Consider the following 21,705-nt stretch of genomic DNA (forward strand, 5'->3'; position numbering starts at 1 on the left):
TCTCCAACAAGGATCTGGAACAGAGAAGAACACAAATAAGTCGCAACACTTTTTGTGGATAATCAAGGAACGAATCATTTTTAGCCTAAATTTATTATTAGTGAAAATTCATTATACAATGAGTTAAAAATACTTTTTTATTGTGGTATGTTTCAACCTGCCAGTGATGAACTATTAGTGGGTTATGAAATCAGTTTACTGGATCTGGACCAGCATCTTTTAAAAAACAAGTAAAATCGAATAGAAACTTCCAAAGCACATCTCACCTAGTAAAGTGTTTTATGACCTTTTGTTTTAGTTCTCTGTATGTGAATATATGTGCTGTGAGTTGCAATAGAAATATATTCCTCATGATAAGCTGTGGTCAAGAATTTTGAAAGCCACATATCATAGACAATCCAAAGGGACCTTGTATCTTAAAGGGCTATCCCCTTTTCCAAGATCTATAGAGAATGCTTGGATCCAGGACCCAGTCTTTGTTTTTTCCTTATAACTCTGGTTGACATGAGATTTCCCAAGGATTCAAATATCTGCAGAATGGGAATGGTCAGCAGGGCAATCACCTCATGGCTGGACTTCCCCTCATATAGGGGAATACCTATACCATGGAATCAGATGGTGTGATCACAGGGAGAACAGGATGGATATAGACAGGAATCGGGACACAGAGCAGGAAAGGGAAGGGGACACAGGTATGAACCCTTAGGCCAACAACCCTATTTATAAATCAGCATGCGTGAGAGCAAAGATGAGAATAAGTCAAACCAACATGCAGAGACACTTCAGGTAGTAGGTGAGGGCCTGGGCTCTAGGACCTGACCATCTGAGATCTCATCCCTGTTCTCTTCTCACTAGTTGTGTGCCCTTGGGAAAGTGAACCTCTCTGACTCATTTTCATCACCTATAAACTGGGAGGAAAAGAGCTATCATCTCACAGGGCTGTTGTGAGGATTAAATGAGTCAGTACTTATACAAAGTCAGTACATAGTTTCTAGTGGGTTAAAAAGTCAATGAAATTCACCATATTTTTCAAGGGTTTGTGGAGGTGAAAGGAAAAGTTGACAGCAGTACGGAGATGACTAGATAAAGCAAACTACAATGCCTTTCGAATGTAATCATGGTATTTTCATTAGATGGATAGAGTTCAACGTCAAGTTTGTGGAGCATAAGGAATTACACGGAGGACACTGGGAGATGGAGAGGAGAAGTGAGTTGGGAGAAATCAGATGGGGAGACAAACCATGAGAGACTGTGGACTCTGAGAAACAAACTGAGGGTTTTGGAGGGGAGAGAGTGTAGGGGGATGGGTGAGCCTGGTGGTGGGTATTAAGGAGAGCACGTATTGCATGGAGCACTGAGGGTGGTGCATAAACAATGAATCTTGGAACACTGAAAAGAAATAAAATGGAATAAATAAATAAATATCAAGACAGTCCCGCAACAGCTTATACCATTTTATTCTTTGTTAAATCTGTAACTTGCTGAAAGTTACACTCATTGAAATCACGATATGCAGAGATAAAAGAGAAATTTATCCTGAATTGAGGAATTAAATATCGATTGTCTAATAGTAGTGTCTATCTAATCAAAACAGCCTATATTTTTAAATTGCCTACCTTTGGCAACATTCATCCCTCCTGCTGGGTGTTGTCCTCTCCACAAGGACATCAGCTGTCTAGGGCAGGAAGACTGCTTGGTGGGACAGCAGCCATCTGTTGAGGATATGTTGGTGCCCAGGGCTACGTGGTTCCCAAAGATGGGTCCCAGATTTTAGCCAAAGACACTGGGCGAATGAAAATAGTGGATGTGCATTATGAAAGCCATGCATTACCAACAAGCACACAAGTCCTAGAGGGGACTGCTATTGTAATAGCACAGCCTGTGGCTTAGCAGCTATCCAGCCCCTCCCCCATTAAGGATAAGTTCGCTTTTCCACCCTAAATACAGGAGAGTTGACAGGTAGATGATGATGCATTGTCATAGCTTAGCAAACATGGTTTTCCCTACCTCCCAAAGTATGAAAGAGTAGAAACAATGCATGCTTTTAATCCCTTTTCTTTTTCTTCTCTATCCCCTTAATCAAATCACTACATATATAAATCTGAAAAACAATGTTGATCATATTTTATTTCTAACTGGTTACAGACCATAACATGGCCACTTCTTGTATCTTTGAAAGTAGGCTCCTCACCAAGGAAGAGCCCAAGACAGGGCTTGAACTCATGACCCTGAGATCAAGAGTTGGACACCCAATTGACTGAGCCACCCAGGCACCCTTCCTATATGTATTAATTACAAACAAATGTCCTTGGTTTTTTAATTTTTTTAAGATTTTATTTATTTATTTATTTGACAGAGAGAGAGAGATAGCCAGAGCAGGAACACAAGCAGGCGGAGTGAGAGAGGTAGAAGCAGGCTTCTCACCAAGCCAGGACCCTGATGCAGACTTGATACTAGGACCCAAAGGCAGATGCTTAATGACTGAGCCACCCAGGTGCCCCTCCCCTTGGTTTAAATAGTATTTTAAAGGTAAAGCATTTCTAGGATTCTTAAAAACATTACTCAATTGTATCTTCCATTTTATAAATGAGATAATGGTATTCCTATTTCATTCTTACTTTTCACTTTTTTTTTTCATTTTAACAGTTTTTATTTAAAGTCGCGTATAAGATTACTTTATTCCTGCATTTTTTCAATTGTTTCTTCCGTTGATTCGCCCTGTTCCTTTCGGGCTTGGTGAGATTTGACTTTATGTTCAGGACCTTTTGCAGTCTTTGTCCAGTTATAGAATAGTGCCAACCCCCTTGCCAGGATGAATGCCCACATGGACGGTTGGACCATTCGCCTTCCCGCAAGGTACTTGTTCAGTGTAGATGACATAGTTCTTCCTGTAAACCTGGACTCCTTTGCCAGTTTGCTGACCTTTGTCGTGTCCTTGCACAACCTGTACTTCCTCATCCTTTCGGATGGGCATGGATTGAATGTTCTAGTTCTGTCTCAGCTCTTTGGAAAGAGGAAAAGGCATAATCTTCCTGAAAATGTGGGAAAGTGCCTTGAAATGACTTTTTCTGTTCTTGCTATGGTCAGAAGTCATAAAAGGATTGGACTTCATTTTGGCTGCTAGCACTTCCTTAATTTTAATTTTTATTTTTTTAAGATTTACTTATTTTTTATTTTAGAGACAGAAAGAGAGAGTACACATATGTAAATAGGAGGAGGGGCAGAGGGAGAGGAAAAGAATCTCAAGCAGACTCCTCCCTGCAGAGCACAGAGCCCAACTCAGGCTAGGTCCCACGACCCTGAGACTATGACCCTAAGACCACAGCCTGAGCCAAAACTGAGCCACCCAGTCTCCCCTTTTATTTTTACTTCTAAATGCAAGTATAAGCTCCAAGCCCTTGGAAGGATTGCATGCATGTAGATTAGGTTGCTTACCTTTGTGACTCTTCTTTCCTGAGATCATTGAAATGGAGTCCCCTCTAACAACCTTTTATGGTCCCCAAACCCCGCAGGGTCAATCCCACAGCATCCTAACAAATCTGGGGTCCAGAAGAAAAGAAGATGGGGAGCACATTTTTCATGTGTGCATGACGATTTATGTAGAGTACACCTCCAGTGTTTACGGCTCAAAAGAAACCAGCTGCAATGTAAAATTGTATTGTATAATAAACATTGTTAATAACCAACTCCTAGAAATGGTTAACTTGTGGAAAGAAGAACAGTAAAGCCAATTAAATACCACTCTCATGACAAATAATGAAGATTGCTTCCCTAAAGCCATATTTCAAGTAGTTTAGTAGGATAGAATTTTAAAAGAACACTTTTTGAACAAATGATGGGAGAGGGAAAAAAGTCTAGTAGAAAAGAACGTTGTCTAGGGATATAACATTCAGTTGATCATAAGCTGAATACACTTCATTTACTTTTCACAGAGTTCTATCATAAAATCACTAGGTCAGTAAGACTGCTTTCCTTTCTCAAATTACAGTGATAATGCCAAGCCTTAATATCCTATTACATGCTACACACTTTTGTTGCTAAATTACATAAGAAATGTTGGTATTTTCCTTACTCTCCTGTGCATCATCTTGGGCCTCGTCTCTCTTTCCCAGCCTCATGTTTTTCCTGATAGAAGTCCTGGTTTATATAAAAAGTACCAGCTCGCTGCCTAATTTTACAAAGGAGAAAACAAAAAACTTAATTGAAATAAAAGACCAAACTCTAAAAGGCTCTCATTAGAGCTTTCCTTCTTTAATTTAAAAAGACATAGGTTAATCATTTCATTTCTCTTGTATTCTTTATCTTTTTCACAAAAGAGTGTTTTTCTGTACCTCCTCTTCTTATTTCACAGGAAACGTCTCCACACAATGATATTTTCTATCAGTTGGTCTGCCTTGATTGGGTTCAACCCAGGTGGGTGGCTTTTTCTTTCTTTCTTTCTTCCTTTCTTTCTTTATTTTATTTTATTTATTTTGCAGAAGTTCAAATTGAGTACTGGCTTCTCTCACACAGAAACCTCAAGTCTCAGTTTCTCCTAAGTTGAGGCAAAATGATTTTCCCCATCTTACCAGGGGTTTTCTGACAAACTTAGTATTTTGTGATCTGTTTCATAAACTTGACCGTGTTAGTTACCATTAACCCACTGAATTGGCCAAAGCCTACCAGTAATACCTGTGTCTGTCATGAAGCAATTTCTGCCAAGAGGCTACTGTGTTCAGGGATATCTTGAACAGGTGAATGGAACCTTTTATCTGTAACAAGGACTCCTCTCTGTCACTAGTGGGAACAATTTGAAGAGCTGTATGAGTTTCCATGCTTGGCCCAGATTCATCCCAACAATGTCATCCACTGGAGCCCCACATGCCTGGTCCTAGAGTCTGTCCCAGTTCATTGGGAATAATACGATTAGGGGCACCTGCTCTAAAACACCTCCCACAGGAATCTTCTAAAATCTCTCTGGAGAAGGCAGTTGGAGAAACTGTAAGCCACGAGTGTGGGAGAACTTAACACTAGACCAAACGTGAAAACCTCAGTTCAGATCCTGGTTCTGCCATTTTGGACATGTTACTTGGCCTCTCTGTGCCCTGTTTTTTTTTATGGACTAGTTATTCACTGTCATTTTGCCCCATACCGAGCCCCATGGCGACTGATACTTTAAGTCTATATCACCGAGACTCCCTTGATGTCAGACTTCTAGTTGTTCAGTCAAAGGGAAATTGGAAGGTGGAAGGGAGTATAAGAGTATTAATTCCCCCAACACATCACCAACCCCTGAGCTCCTCTCTCTCTCTCTATCTTCACCTGCTACCCTCAGCTCCACACCCTGGGGCTTGGCCACATACCTCCATGACTGCAGATGGCTTCTTAGAGCAGCTTCTCCTAGAATAATAGCTCTTCATCAGGCTCTAGTTACACCATTTCCTTGCTTGCCCTTTCAGCCTGTGAGTGGGAACAGCTTTTGACTGCAGCTAGTTTGCTCGGTGCCTCAAGATTCCTGATTGATTCCCTTAAATCTGCTTACACATCTGCCAATAAGTTTCCTCTTTAACTTCTCTTCAGAATTCCATCTGTGTGCACCTCCTCTTTCTTGCTGGAGCCTTGACTAACACACCTCATAGGACTATTGTAAGGACTGAATAAATGCCTACATATAAAGTCCTTTGAACAGCACAAGGAGCAGATTCATGTCTATTTATTAGTTGTTGTTGCCACTAAAGTTGCCTTGTCTTCCTGTCCTATCAGTCCTGGGAGACACACCCCTGAGGCTGCCTTGCTCTAGAGAGCCTCAGGCATCTGGAGGTCCTTCACCAACTTCCCTCCAAGAGGACATCAGCACGAGCTTGGGTGGGATAGCCAAAATGAAACTGGCTCAGGTACAGATGGAAAAATCAACAGGCAGGGGCAGGGAAGGAGCCTGAGGAGCATCAGAGGGTCCGAACATGTAAACTCAGTAATTCTGGCAAGACTTGGGCTCCAGGAATTGAAAGAGAGTCTTTGTTTGAGAGGATACTTTGAGGGTAGGGGCAGAGAGCTGAGGAGGATCAAATGTCTAAGACAAACTTCATGTACCTCACAATTTGGCCAAGGGCCAGCTGTTTTCCAAGTTTCTGAAGACCAGGTGGAGTTAAGTGTTTGGGACTAACAGGATCTTACCTAAAAGCTTGCCAGCTGGCAGAGTTTATGCTCACATATTTATAGTGGTGAAATCTAGTTCAGGCAGGAACTGAGACCATTCTTTATTAATAGGACTAAGGACCTACCTAGAGGATTAAAAGGCTGTTTACAACAGGGGATGACACACAGGCATTCAGGACAAGATTCAGAATGAGCTCTGCCACGTTCTAATTGTGTAGCACTGGGCAAAGTCACTTATGCTCGCTAAGCTGCAAATTTTTAGTCTGTAAAACTGTTAATAATAGATCCTGCCCGAAAGTCATTAGGAAAACTAAATCAGGAAATTTCGATGCAGTGTTTTCCATAGCACCTGACACATAGTCAGTGCTCAAACTGTTTGCCCTGCCTGGGTGGCTCAGTTGGTTAAGCGACTGCCTTTGGCTCAGGTCACGATCTCGGGGTCCTGGGATCGAGTCCCACATCGGGCTCTCTGCTCAACAGGGAGTTTGCTTCTCCCTCTTCTACTCTCCCTGCTTATGTTCCCTCTCTCGCGCTGTCTCTCTCTCTGTCAAGTAAATTTTAAAAATCTTAAAAAAAAATAACTGTTCAGCCTTCTAACTGTCGACGTCAGGGTGATCTCCATCATGGTTCTTCACGGTCAACGGGCAAAAGTCTTGCAGGCACAAGTTAATGAAAGAGTAACTGAACTTACAAGGTATCATAAAAGGAATGGAAGTTGTCCTGTAAGATAGTATTAAATCAACCAGCTGACTTTTTTCTCCTTTTGTCACAGTAACAGATGTACAAAATCCAGATCCAGGAAAAAGGCACTTGTCAGCTAAACTTCAGGATGTAATTGCTCTTTAGAATAGTGATTTAAAAGTCAGGTGCTAGAATCAGACCAATCTGAGTTCAAATCCCAGCTCTGGGATTAAGAGCTGTTGAGACCTTAAGCGCTTAACACCTGTTTGACCTTTGGGCAATTTATTTCATCTCATTAAGCTTTAGTTTTCTCATCTATAAAATGGAAGAAATAATAAATCCTACCTCATAGAATAGTTATGAATATTGAGATGATTCATGCAAACCTCTCATTAGTTTACTTCCAATAGAAGAAAGTTATGAGAGTTCAAATGGTAAGTAATATAGACGACATCCCTAAGAACATTTGGGAGATCCTACAATAGAAAATTCTGCCATATTGGGGATTGACTGGAAGGGGCATGAGGATGATTTGGGGGAGTGATAAAAAGGTTAAATTCTTGTCTTGGCTGGTAGTTGCATGGGTTTATAGAATTGTCAAACTCATTGAATTGAATACTTAAGACTTTTCATATTATTGTATGAAAATTATACTTCAATTAAAACAAAAAGAATAGTTATGAATTCCACTCTTCACCTAAGGTTTTATCCCATCCAGCTCTTTATGTGAAGCTGGGAAAACATCACTGATATCATCCATTTAGAGAAGAGGTGAGGGGGATGCTGTTGTCCACGTTGTGTACAAACAAAGGCTCTCTGTCACCAAAGGTACTATTTCTGCTCAGATCTCATTTGCTAAAAATGAGTAAGGCAGCAGAAGACCCTGGTCATGAGTATTGTTCATCAGATCCATGAGAGTATGAATCTACGAGAATGTGAGCGGGCTTACCTGCACTGCACTTTCTTAGGGCTCATATCTATTACTGACTAGATAAATGGCTAGGGCAGAGTCACAGTTACCCAACCTGTGTTTGTACATATTGCAAAAGGTTTATTAACAGTGGCTGTAGTCTTGCTGTTATAGGAGTAAGGCATGCATATCCGATGAAAGAAAGGATGAACACATGAACACATGGATGAATGAATGAACAAACAAGCATTTACTGAGTGACTATCATGCATCACCTTCATTATTTAATGTAAGGTAAATCTTGGGGTGCCTGGGTGGCTCAGTGGGTTAAAGCCTCTGCCTTCAGCTCAGGTCATGATCTCAGGGTCCTGAGATCGAGCCCTGCATCTGGTTTTCTGCTCAGCAGGGAGTCTGCTTCCTCCTCTTTCTCTCTGCCTGCCTCTCTGCCTACTTGTGATCTCTGTCTGTCAAATAAGTAAATAAAATAATGTATGTAAATCTTTTTTTTTTTTTTTAGAGATTTATTTATTTGAAAGAGAGAGCATGCGCATGCCCGTAAAACCGGGGACAAATGGCAGGAGGGAGGAAAGGGAGAAAGAAACTCCAGCTTATTCCCTGCTGAATGCAGAGCCAAGGGCTACCCTTGGCTCCAGACCTTGATCCCACAACCCTGACATCATGACCCAAGCCAAAACCAAGAGTCCCAAGAGTCGGAAGCCCAACCGACTCAGCCACCCAGGCACCCCTAAGGTAATTTAAATCTTATTTAAAACCTGTTAGGGGGCGCCGGGGCTCAGTGGGTTAAAGCCTCTGCCTTCGACTCAGGTCATGATCTCAGGGTCCTGGGATTGAGCCTCGCATCAGGCTCTCTGCTCAGCAGGGAGCCTGCTTCCTTCTCTCTTTCTGCCTGCCTCTCTGCCTACTTGTGTCTGTCAAATAAATAAATAAAATCCTTTAAAAAAAAAAAAAAAAACCTGTTAGGTGGGGTTATTATTCCCCCTTTATGAAGGAGAAATCCAGGCTTAGAAGGCAAAATGATTAGCCTAGGTAGGGTTCTGCAGTCAGACCAGAGCAGAAATGAACCCCATATAAGCTGATTATATCCTAAATAATTTCCATTTGTTACAAATAATATTTTTTCTTAAGAGGTCCTATGAATTTTATTAGAGCTTGTATGCATGATTTAGCATGCATCAAAATATTGAGCCTTTCTTTCATCAGATGTCATTCCACCTACCTCTGTTTAGGGAATTGATCAGCAGAAATCTATGAGGTAGGATACACTTACAAAATCTTAGTCATTGTTTTCCCCTAAAATTTTCTCTACTTCCTCATTCTTACCCTCTTTCAAACAGCAGATAGGTTATTCTGAGTTCTGTTACTCCCAGGTGGACTAAGTTAACAGAAAGCAGAGGGGAAAAAATGAACTTCTTTTGGCATTGAAATCTTCAAAATTCAGGCCCCAAAGGGAATGGGATATAAGGAGGGGATAAATAAGATATAGAAGTTTACGTGGTAATTTAGAGAACAAGTTCCCATCCAAGATGACACAAAGCTGTCCCAGGTGTTGTGGAAGGAGAGTTATTAGAAAGAAGTCAGAACATAGATGCTAATGTGTCCTCTGAGCAGGGGCTGTCCCTGCTTCTCCCCGTTCAAGGGTCAGCCAGGAAGAGCAGATTACTGAAGCTCCAGATGGGCTTGTGGATTCTCAGATCAAAGGGAAAGAGCAAGAATGACCTCAAAGAGAAATGACTCTGAGGTGTGGCCAACAGAGAGGTATGAGGGGTAGTCCCTGTGGGAGCCACGGAGGCCGAAGGTACTATGTTCCCAGGGTTGGGTCACAGTGGATTCCCGCATGGACAGATGACAGCCAGAGACCAGACTCAAACCCTCAACCCCCAGATCCCATATCTTGTCACTTGGAACATTCTCCAGAAATTAGAGCCAACTCTGGGAAGGTTGGGAGGAAATCACCAATTTAGCCCAATTTAACAGAGATCAATTTCTCCTGCATTGGAAGAATGAGGGCTTAGAACAGAATCTAGGTTATAAAGAGATAAATGTAGACTTCTCATACAGTGAAGATTGTGGACAAGCATTCATTCTGCTACAGCTGTGTTATAGATGGGCTAGATATAGTCATACCTCAGATAAGATGGAGAAGAGAATGCTACTTGAAGCTTGCAAATAGAAATCTAGAGGGAAAAAGAAATTCCTTTAAGACAAATGTTCCTGGGGCATCTGAGTGACTCAGTCGTTAAGCGTCTGCCTTCGGCTCAGGTCATGATCCCAGGGTCCTAGGATTGAGCCTCACATCAGGCTCCCTGTTCAGCAAGAAGCCTGCTTCTCCCTCTCCCACCCCCCATGTTTGTGTTCCCTCTCTCACTGTGTCTCTCTTTGTCAAATAAAATCTTTAAAAAAAAAAAAAGCAAATGTTCCTTTCAACTTGGCCCATGCTTAATGCTAGTGCATTTACTGAGGTCATCCTATTTGTATAGCCTGAAGTTTATTTTTCCTTGAAACATCCTGGACCTTATTCTTTCTAAGATATATGACCTTCTACTCACACCCTTGGAGTCTCTGATCACATTAAGATTTTGTCCTGGAACTTGTTTATTTTGAAGTAGAAGTTTTTAAGGTGAGTATCACTTTTTGGTTGAATTCTTGGCAAAATTCTTCCTGTCCAACATGAACTAGAATATTCTTTTTGGGGCTCTACACTCCACAGCAGGAATCTGTACTTACTTATGCAACCTGTAGTTTCCCAAACATCACCTGTCCAGTGATAACCCAGGGATGACCACCCAGATAAGGCAAAAACAAATTGGGGAAGGGGAGGTGACCACCAACATGATTTCCTTGAGAAAACAAAAATTGTCATTTGAACCTTCGGAGACTCAACAGCTCAACCTGACAGCTGGGTGGATGGAAGCAAAGGGGTAATGGAAGTAAAGAAACCTGTTACAAAGCTAGTTCGGTGGTCGAGGAAATAGGTAATGGTGTTTTGGACTAAGATGGTAATGTTGAGACATACTTGATTTAGGAATATGCTATATCTGGGAAGTAAGAACCAACAGGACTTGGATATAGGATATGAGATGTAGAAAAGGGTCAGGTTTGATTCTTGTGCAAGCCTGGACACTCAACTGGAATTTCCCATGACTGGACAAAATGTGCCTGAAGGTAAGTTTAAAAACTGGAATTGACCAACTAGGAACCAAACAGAAAAAAATAAAATAAAATAAAATAAAATAAAATAAAAAGAATCTTGAATGAATATCTTTTTAACTTCGTGAAAATTGAACCTGTCATGGAATCAACAACACTAAAACCTGTGGGATGCCTGTCTGGCTCAGTGGGTAGACCGTGCCACTCTTGATCTCGGGATCATGGGTTCAAGCCCCACTGTGGGCATAGAGTTTACTTTAAAAAAAGAAGCAATAAAAACTTCAGTCTACCTCCATCTAATCAATCTGTTTAACCCACAATAAAAAGCTGTATAAAGTTGCATCTTATTCAAAAGCTACATGCAGGGCGCCTGGGTGGCTCAGTGGGTTAAGCCGCTGCCTTCGGCTCAGGTCATGATCTCAGGGTCCTGGGATCGAGTCCTGCATCGGGGTCTCTGCTCAGCAGGGAGCCTGCTTCCCTCTCTCTCTCTCTACCTGCCTCTCCATCTACTTGTGATCTCTCTCTGTCAAATAAATAAATAAAATCTTTAAAAAAAAAAAAAGCTAATGCAAAACTATGGTACCCATATTAATGCTGAAAAGCCAATTGGTGTTCCTACTCCATAAGGAACATTCAAAATGCAGTCACCCGACTAAGGGAGGTCCCCCTGCTGCTAATTAGGACAATTGCCTTTGGGTAAATGTATGCTACGTGATCCTTGTTAATTTTGCCCTGAACAAAATGTATGAGGTAGGCTAAGTATCTTCTTTCATGCTATATCCCTCCTTTCTCTTGACGCCCGACTCACTTCTACCAACCCAGGGTTCCCATCCAGCATCCCGTCTACAGTCTGTATCCGAACATTCGTCTTCCTAGGACTTACGAAAACCCTCTTTATGTCCCACTTTTGATGCAACTTATCTTTTTGACTGACAATGTGAAACAAAGGGCCAGGTGCTTGACAGGTCTCTCAATGTAATGATTTTAACTAAATGCAGACTTTTTCTTTTCCTCAGTAAGAGAAAACAAGTAAAAATAGGACTAGCCATGATAAAGGTACACAGAGCAGAAGAATGCGATTGAAGATATGAAAATATAAAGATTTCTCATCATGCGAGGCTATCCTGGCAAGCATCATGCCCATAATATTCCTTAACAAGGCTTTCCCACTCCTACCACCGCCTTCCCTTCACCTGCTTCCCCTCAGGGAGAATGGTGGTTGCCCCGATCTCCTGATCCAAGAAAACAATGCATGGTGAGTGGGCCAGATGGCTGGGGCCCAGGAGAAAATATGGCAGCCTTGCTTTTCCAGGAGAGTGCAGAAGAGAGCTTCACAAGCCCAAGCCCGACTTTCACTACAAACAATAGAGGAGAGGTCAAAGGTTATTTCCTACCCCAGCCACCAGGGAGACAGTTGCCAAAATACTTAAACTATCAAACTCTGCTTTTGTGCCCAGAGCTCCAGTAGCTAGAACACGGAGAAGCGCAGGTGCTGACAAGCAGCGAGAACCAAATTATAAGATGAGTATAAAGGGAGGGCTCGTGCGGTAAGCCAGCACTCGGGCTTGGCTTCTGAAGGAGATAAAATGGTCTTGATGCCCCTTGGGAAGTACTAAGCTTTATTTAGCCATTATTCCTAAGACAACTCCCAACATTTTTGAGTGCTAGAGCCATTCTTGTTCGTTGAAGAGCTTGTGTGTTGATGGGGTTCTCTAGTCTGTAGTATCTGATTTCCTTACATGACTGTGTTGTTAGGGGTGTGCTCAAAACTCACAACCAAGGGACACCTGGGTGGTTCAGTAGGTTAAGCCTCTGCCTTCAACTCAAGTCATGGTCTCAGGGTCCTGGGATCGAGTCCTACATCAGGCTCTTTGCTCAGCAGGGAGCCAGCTTCCCTCTCTCTCTCTCTCTGCCTGCTTCTCTGCCTACTTGTGGTCTCTCTCTGTCAAATAAATAAATAAAATCTTTAAAAAAAAAAAAAAACTCATCCAAGATGGAAAATATTTTTCTTCTTTTTTTTTAATCAAAACTTTGCCAAGCAGTTTTAAGTTCACAGCAAAATTGGAAGGAAGATACAGATTTCCCGTATACTCCCTGCCCTCACAGAGGCATAGCATCCCCCATTACAGTATCCCTCCCCCACCGGAATGATGCCTTTGTTACACTGATGAACCAACACTGACATGTCCTCATCACCTGCAGGCCCTAGTTCACATTAGCGCTCCCTCTTGATGTTGTATATTCTGTGTGTTTGGACAAACACATAGTTTTGTGTATAAGTATAATGACAAGTGTTCATCATTATATTATACAGAATTCTTTGCATTGCCCTAAAAATATTCCTTTTTAAAAAGATGTTATTTAGTTACTTATTTGAGAGAGAAAGAGCAGGTGTGTGCATGAGCAGCGGGAGAGCAAGAGGGGGAGGAGCAGATGGGAATGGATAGAGGGAGGAAAGAGACTCTCCAGCAGACTCCCCACAGAGCACAGAGCCTGGCCTGGGGCTCCATCTCAGGACCCTGAAATCATGACCAGAGCCGAAACCAAGAGTCAGGGACTTAACCCACTGAGTCATGCAGGCACCCCAAAAAATATCCCTTACGTAAAGAACTTATTTTTAAAATAAGATTGTTTTTGTGAACATGGAAATATACTAAAATTTGATTTCCTTAGTTACAAACTAAAAATTTTCTTCACTTCTTTTTCCCCACTCTTGTCTAAGAGTTACATATGTCAGACAAATGTACAAATGTTTCACTGATTAAGCAGCCTTTCTTGATATAATATATTGAAAACTTCTCTGAAAGATCAAAAAGGGTGAAATGATTATATTTTCCATCGTCTGACTTTGCTCCCTTTCCCACCCCACCCTCCCTATCTCTGTTATGTTGGGGAGATCATTTCTAGCATACCATTTTATATGCTTTGTTGTGACAGATACTATAATTTTGATTACAAAGCTCAATGCAAAACCAGTAAATGGACATAAAGATGGTTTAGGTAGCCGTTCTTACCACTCCTCTCCAGGCCCTCATTAAACTCTAATAATGGGGGGCGCCTAGGTGGCTCAGTGGGTTAAGCCGCCCTTTGGCTCAGGTCATGATCTCAGGGTCCTGGGATCGAGTCCCGCATCGGGCTCTCTGCTCAGCAGGGAGCCTGCTTCCCTCTATCTCTCTCTCCCTGCCTCTTCGTCTACCTGTGATCTCTCTCTGTCAAATAAATTAATAAATAAATAATCTTTAAAAAAAAAAACCTCTAATAATGGAATTGTCTCTTTTTGTCTGTCCCCCACCAAAGGAGTGAACTGTCTCTACAGATGGAACAGATGGGATTATTTTGTTCACTCTGGTATTCCTAGTACTTAGAACAATGCCAGACCACTGTGGGAACAGAATAATTGAATAAGCTTCAATCTGAGATTTTCTTTTCTTTTCTTTTTTTTTTTTTTTGAGTACGGTTGACACAAAATGCTACATTAGTTTCAGGTATACAACATAGTGACTGGAAAAGTTTATACACTATCCTATGCTCACCACAAGTGTAACTACCATCTGTCCTGATACACTGTTACTGCAATATCATTGACTATATAATCCTTATGTTGTGCCTCTTATTCCTGTGACTTTTTCATTCCATACCTGGAAGCTAGTCTCTCCCACTCCTATTCACCCATTTTGCTATTTGTGAGAATTATGCACACACATTCTGAACTGCGTGACTGTCTGTCTTTGACCAGCATTCCAGATTGCCTGATCAGGACCTGGGAGTTGGGGGTGGGGGCATCACTGGCCATGAGCTATTCTCCCTCTAGGGAGTAGCCACACTCAGCTACTGCTTTCCTAGAGATAATGGAAGTTCTAATAGCAGTCTTCAGTGAATCAAAGACATGAAACATTTTTACGCTAGAAGAAATCTTGATCTGCATTGGCTACAAAAAGCCACAGCTGAGTATAGGACTTCCTTCTTTCCTTTGGTTTGGTGGAACTCTTACTACAGCAGGCTTCATTATGTTCTCTGGAGGGAGAAACAGGGATATAGTCATCTGTCTTTCTCTAGCTCATGGTGTTTACCATCTTGATATTGGCATTAAGGATAGTTTATTCACATGAATTTCCTAAGTGAACTATTTTCTAGAAATGTTCTTAGAAAACAGTACCTGTTTCTGACCACAGGGCAACTGATCAAGTCGAAAGAAAAAATAGAAGAAGGCAAAGAGGAATGTTTTCTCTCAGTGTCCACACAACACACCCAGCTACATCCATCCTTGGGAATTTATACCTTCCTTCCTATCCAGCATCGGTTATGACAATTCCCACAGTAGTTCCTCCACTTAAATCAATGTAATTTGTTCACTAAGTTATTATGAGAAATGTCTTCCAAGTCTCTTTTAAAACTCACATTTCACATTTCAAAGTCAGTGGTACAGATTTTAAGGATAGTGACTCCTAAAAGTTGGTGAGTGTCATGTTCTATGTTGTGGATGTCACAGAGTTAGAACTATAGTCTCATTTACTGTGTAGTAAATTCTCACTTATTCATTCTTACTAAGCTCAGTCCAAATTGTGGGGCATTTTAGTCACTGGGATCCTTGTGCTAAAAAAGCAGTGCTGCTGACAAAAAACTAATTGCATCAACTTGGAATTTTATGAGACTCTACCATATCCAGACTCTTCCATCTGGCAGATTAGATGCTCTAAACGACTCTCCCAATACAACAAAATGTTGGATAAAAATATCTTTTGAAAGTCCTGAGATAGCAAGAAAGTAAGAAATATTCAGACCTTCAAACCAAAAGCACTCTCTGACAAAAACTAATGGTCTGATTCTCACCAGGATTTCCAGCCTGAACTTGTACAGTGACTGTGATCTAAAATGACAAAAATACAAAAAAGCAAACTTAAGCTAAAAATTTTATTCAGATTTATTGCCCCTTAGATGTCTGGCAAAAGAAAATAAAATCCAGGCCTCAAACATTTGCATAAAGATCCAAGGAAAAGGAATAACTCTGTTGAATCCCATAAAATACAAGGAAGAAAGGTGCCATGAATAAGAGATGGCAGGGACAACAGGGGAAAAACAATCCAAAAAGCCTTCTGATGTTGGAGCTATTAGACACAGAATATGAAATAACTATATCTAATATGTTTAAAGGAATAAAAGTGAAAACTCAAAATATAAATAAAGAACATGAGGCACTAGAGATAAATGAAAAGATTTTTAACAGAAGCAAATAGAATTTCAAGAAGTCAAAAATTAAATTGATAAAAATATCAAGGGACACTGGAGTAATCGCAGGTTAGCTATACCTGAAGAGACAATTTGAGAACTGCAAGAAAGATACAAAGAAATTCAGAATATATCCCAGAGATGAAGGATTTGAAATAGAAATTTGAAAGACCTAGGATGTAGATAGTTATAATTATCATTCCAGAATGAGGTAATAGAATAAGTAAGAAATAGTATTTGTCAGGATAATAGATGGGAATTTCCCAGAACTGTTAAAAGACACAGACCAAGGAAACCAAACTGAAACAAATGAAAAAGGCAAAATGAGAGGGAAAAAAGACCTATACCTAGTTATAGCTGCAAACATTGAAAGATAAGAAGACTCCAAAAGCATGCAAAGAGAAGGCACATTATCCACAATGGAATAATAATTACTCATAGCGAAATAACAGTTAGGCCGACTCCTGACTTTTCAACAACAATGATAGAAGCCAGAAGATATTGGAATAATATCTTCAACCAGCTAAGAAGAAAAGAAAACTTAATGAATTTAAAAGGCAGCAATAGTGAGGAGGGGAGGCAGAAAGGTAATGCAAAAAGAAAAGACATAATAAGATTTATTTCTATAATCCTAACAAATGAAAATATGTTAAATTTTCCCATTAAAAAAAGGCAAATGTCAGACTGAATTTTTAAAAATTCAAGTGTTCAGGGGTGCCTGGCTGGTTCAGTTGGTAAAACATGCAACTCCTGATCTCAGGGTCATGAGATCAAGCCCCACATTGGGCATGGAGCCTATCTTTTAAAAAAAAAAAAAAAAAGGATTTTATTTATTTATTTGACACACAGAGAGATATCACAAGTAGGCAGAGAGGCAGGCAGGGGGTGCGGGGGGGGGGGGGAAAGCAGGCTTCCTGCTGAGCAGAGAGCCTGATGCGAGTTTCAATCCCAGGACCCTGAGATCATGACCTGAGCCAAAAGGAGAAGTTTAACCCACTGAGCCACCCAAGCACCCCTCGTGGAGGCTATCTTAAAAAAATAAAAATAAAAATCCAGCTGTTAAAGCTAATACTCCTAAAATATAAGAATACAGAAAGATGAAAATCAATGGAAACCAAACTGATAATCAATGAAACAAATCATTTACTCTCTTGTCTCTGAATTTTCTAGTTTTGGAATTAGGCTAAAAAGGAATGACCCCCACAGTCACTGTAAATAAACAGTTATGGGGCAACATTGCATGCAGAGTGCTCAGGAAAGAAAAAGAAGCAAACTCTAATCTTTATAAGTTCAAAACTTCATGAATTTTCTAGCCACAGATTTTGTATTGGCATGGTTTTTAGACCTTGCATATAAAATGTCCTTTTCTTTTGGAAGAGGACCTTAAAGTCAAGATTTTTAAACTGTGAGATCATTTCTCTATTAATTACTTCTTCGATCATCTTGTTCCCCAAAAGGAATACAGATTCTTAAACTCTGGCAAAGCCTGACTTACTTAAATCCTAATTGCTACCACTTGTTGCAAGGAATAGAGGAAAAAAAAAAAATAAAGTTTCTACATATTTAAATGGCTAGTAGCCCTTTGTAAGTGACTCAATGACATATTCTCAAGCTATCCAGTAACCTGGCTTAGGATTTCTTTAAGAGTGTATGTTATGAAAGGGAATTTGAAGTGTTCCCTCTCTTCAACCCTCTCGAGTCACTGAAGTGCTTCCCTCTTGAGAGCCAAGTAAGCAAGAGAAGTTACTTCTGTTAATGCTCTTAAGATTGCCACAGGAGACAACAATTCAGTCTAGTAATGTTCGTGACACCTATAAGTACAAGATCAGAAATCGCAAGAGCCAAAAGGGACCATAGGGAGCTTTGAGTCTGACCCTCCCTCACTTAACAACTGCAAGTCTGAGACTCCGAGAAAACAGATTTTCCCAAGGTGTCCCAGCTCCTTAATTGCATACGGGACAAGAATCCAGGTCTAACTCCCTTCAATCCAAAGAATTCCTATTCATTCCACCACTTTCCTTTCATCATTCTGCGGTTAAAACTTCATTTTTTTAAAAAATGTTAATTCCAGTTAGTTAACATACAGTGTCATATTAGTTTCACAGGTACAATACCCTTCCATGCATCACCTAGTCCTCATCGCAAGCGTGCGCCTTCATCCCCATCACCTATTTCCCGCACCCCCCACCCACCTCCCCTCTGGTCACCAGCAGTTTGTTCTCTCTCGTTCAGAGTCTGTTTCCTGATTTGCCTCTCCCCCATCCTTCTCTCTTTTTCTCTTTGCTCATTTGTTTTGTTTCTGAAATTCCACCTATGAGTGAAATCGTATGGTATTTGCCACTCTCTGACTGATGCATTCTATAGTTAAAACTTAAAATGCCTAATAAGGGCGCCTGGGTGGCTCAGTTGGTTAAGCAACTGCCTTCGGCTCAGGTCACGGTCCCGGAGTCCCTGGATCGAGTCCCTGGATCGAGTCCCACATCGGGCTCCCAGCTCCATGGGGAGTCTGCTTCTCCCTCTGACCTTCTCGCCTCTCATGCTCTCTCTCACTGTCTTCTCTCAAATAAATAAATAAAATCTTAAATAAAATAAAATACCTAATAAGAAGACTACAAACTGTGGGCTGGAGGGAGCTTTCTGTTTTCAGGACTCATCAGGATGAGGGATTCTAACTTTCTTGGGTCATTATCTTCAAGAAGCTACTGTGAAGCAAATGGCAATTTGTCCAGATTCACATTCCCTTTCATTCCCTCCCGGCACCATCATTGTATTCCTAGGGATTTCAAAGATGGATCCTCAGAATCCGCAGACATGGGGAAAGGGTGGAAGTGGCTAATTTTCCAAAGGCAGCTTCAAACATGTTGCTAGTACTTTATTACATTCTTTCCCTAGTAATCATTTTATTGAAATGCTCTTTTTATATTTACACAAGATGAAACATGGGGTGCCTGGGTGGCTCAGTGGGTTGAAACCTCTGCCTTCAGCTCAGGTCATGGTCTCGGGGTCGTGGGAACGAGCCCTGCATCAGGCTCTCTGCTCAGCAGGGAGCCTGCTTCCCCCCTCCCTCTGCCTGCCTCTGCCTACTTGTGATCTCTGTCTATCAAATGAATAAATAAAATCTTAAAAAAAAAAAAAAAGATGAAGCCCTTCATTAGTGGCTACGTTCACTCTCCTTGTGTGAAAGAATGTGGAGAAATTAAAGAGGGAATAAGATAAATAGCTAAAAGTCCTAAAGGATGGGAAGTGTTTCTAGGAGACAAATGAGGTGGGGATGTCTACCTGAAAGAGACAGCTAGGTGGTGATTTAAATGAAGAAAAAATATATATTAAGAGATGATGTAAGGAAAGATTGCCTCATTGAAAAGCAAAATGTTAATCTTTCTTTTTTTAAAAGATTTTATTTATTTATTTGACCGACAGAGATCACAAGTAGGCAGAGAGGCAGGCAGAGAGAAAGGGGGAAGCAGGCTCCCTGTCAAGCAGAAAGCCCGAGGCGGGGCTCGATTCCAGGACCCTGAGATCTTGACCTGAGCCTAAGGCAGAGGTTTTAACCCACTGAGCCACCCAGGCGCCCCACAAAATGTTAATCTTTAAGGTAGCTTCATATTTGCGGTTCTGTATTATTACATTGCCTCTAAAAATAATAATAATAAGCTATACATTTGATAAATTCTATAAGTATGTGATTAGCTTTGTAGAAAACTCTCAGTGTAATTTTCAAATTGCTTATGCCATTTTGCAACTTCATTAGCAATGCAGGAGTTTCTTCATCATTGCCAGCACTTGGTATTGTCAACTTAAATTTTTTTAATCATTCTAATAATTATGTGCTTTTTATATCCTATTTAAGAATTCTTTGCCTAGGGGCGCCTGGGTGGCTCAGTGGGTTAAAGCCTCTGCCTTCGGCTCAGGTCATGATCCCAGGGTCCTGGGATCGAGCCACACATCGGGCTCTCTGCTCAGCAGAGAGCCTGCTTCCTCCTCTCTCTCTCTCTGCCTGCCTCTCTGCCAACTTGTGATCTCTGCCTGTCAAATAAATAAATAAAATCTTTTAAAAAAATATTTAAAAAAAAAAAAAAGAATTCTTTGCCTAGGGGCGCCTGGGTGGCTCAGTGGGTTAAAGCCTCTGCCTTCGGCTCAGGTCACGGTCCCAGGGTCCTGGGATCAAGCCCCACATCAAGCCCCACATCAGCATCAGGCTCTCTGCTCAGCAGGGAGTCTGCTTCCTCCTCTCTCTCTTCTTGCCTCTCTGCCCACTTGTGATCTCTATCTGTCCAATAAATAAATAAAATCTTTTAAAAAAAAAGAATTCTTTGCCTAATTCAAGGTCATGAAGTATTTCCCTAAGTTTTTTTCTAGAAGTTTTATAGCTTTAACTCTTATATTTAGCTGTAACCTTGATTTTTCCATCTGAAAGTTAGTGCGCAAGACCAAAGAATGGGCTTCAAAATCCTTTGGGGAAAAAAATGGAAAGCATTAGCAATGGTTGTTAAGGTGAGATATATATACACACACACATATATAATTTATATATATAATTATTTCTACATATATATTTGCAATTTACAATTAAAACCAATGATCATTTCAATATTTCTTAACATTCTATGTGTAATACAGATCTTCTTCAACTTATGATGGAGCTATGTCCTGGCAAACCCACTGAACATTGAAAAATACTGTAAGTCAAAAAGGCATTTCATACACTTTGCCTATAGTACATCATAGCTTAATCTAGCTCATGTTAAATGTACTCAGAACCCTTGCATTATCCTACAGCTAGGCAAAATCACCTAGTACAAGGCCCATTTTATAATACAGTGTTGAATATCTCAGGTAACATATTGAATACTGTACTGAAATGGTTGTATGGGTACACAGGGTTTGCATAAGTAAACCAGCCATGTACCTCATGATCCTACATCTGATTGGGAACTGTGGCTGCTTCTATCTGGCATCATAAGAGAGGATCACATTCCATATCCCTAGCCGGGGAGAAGATCCAAACTTGAAATTCAAAATGTGCTTTCTACTAAACACGTATTGCACCATCATAAAGTCAAACCATTGTAAGTCAGATCATTGTAAATTGGGGGCCCTCTGTACATACAACCATGAGTTGTGGGCTGAGAAGACTGTAAAGAAGCAGTAGACCCACTGACTTCTTTCTTTTTTTCTTTTTTATTTATTTATTGAGAGAGAGAACATGCAAGCAAGGGGAGGGACAGAAGAAGAGGGAGAGAATCTCAAGGAGATTCTGCACCAAGTACAGAGCCTGACTCAGGGCTTGATCTCACAACTCTGAGATCATGACTTGAGCCAAAACTAAGACTCAGACGCTCAACCAACTAAGCCATTCAGGTGCCCCCTCCACTGACTTCTTTCTAATGCATTACCATTTATTTAAAGAGATGATGCACGAGAATCTGAATGATGAAAATTTTTTTTTTAAGATTTTATTTATTTATTTGACAGAGAGAGATCACAAGTAGGCAGAGAGGCAGGCAGAGAGAGAGGAGGAAGCAGACTCCCTGCTGAGCAGAGAGCCCGATGCGGGGCTCAATCCTAGGACCCTGAGATCATGA

The 21,705-nt window shown here is 40.9% G+C and overlaps 1 pseudogene; it reads right to left on the bottom strand.

Moving 5' to 3' along the window:
* Positions 1 to 2,676: 2,676 nt before the first annotated feature.
* On the bottom strand, positions 2,677 to 3,112 carry LOC131838937 (large ribosomal subunit protein uL24-like; annotated as a pseudogene).
* Positions 3,113 to 21,705: the final 18,593 nt, after the last annotated feature.

Source organism: Mustela lutreola, chromosome 8, assembly GCF_030435805.1.
Source record: "Mustela lutreola isolate mMusLut2 chromosome 8, mMusLut2.pri, whole genome shotgun sequence".
Classification (NCBI taxonomy): Eukaryota; Metazoa; Chordata; class Mammalia; order Carnivora; family Mustelidae; genus Mustela; species Mustela lutreola.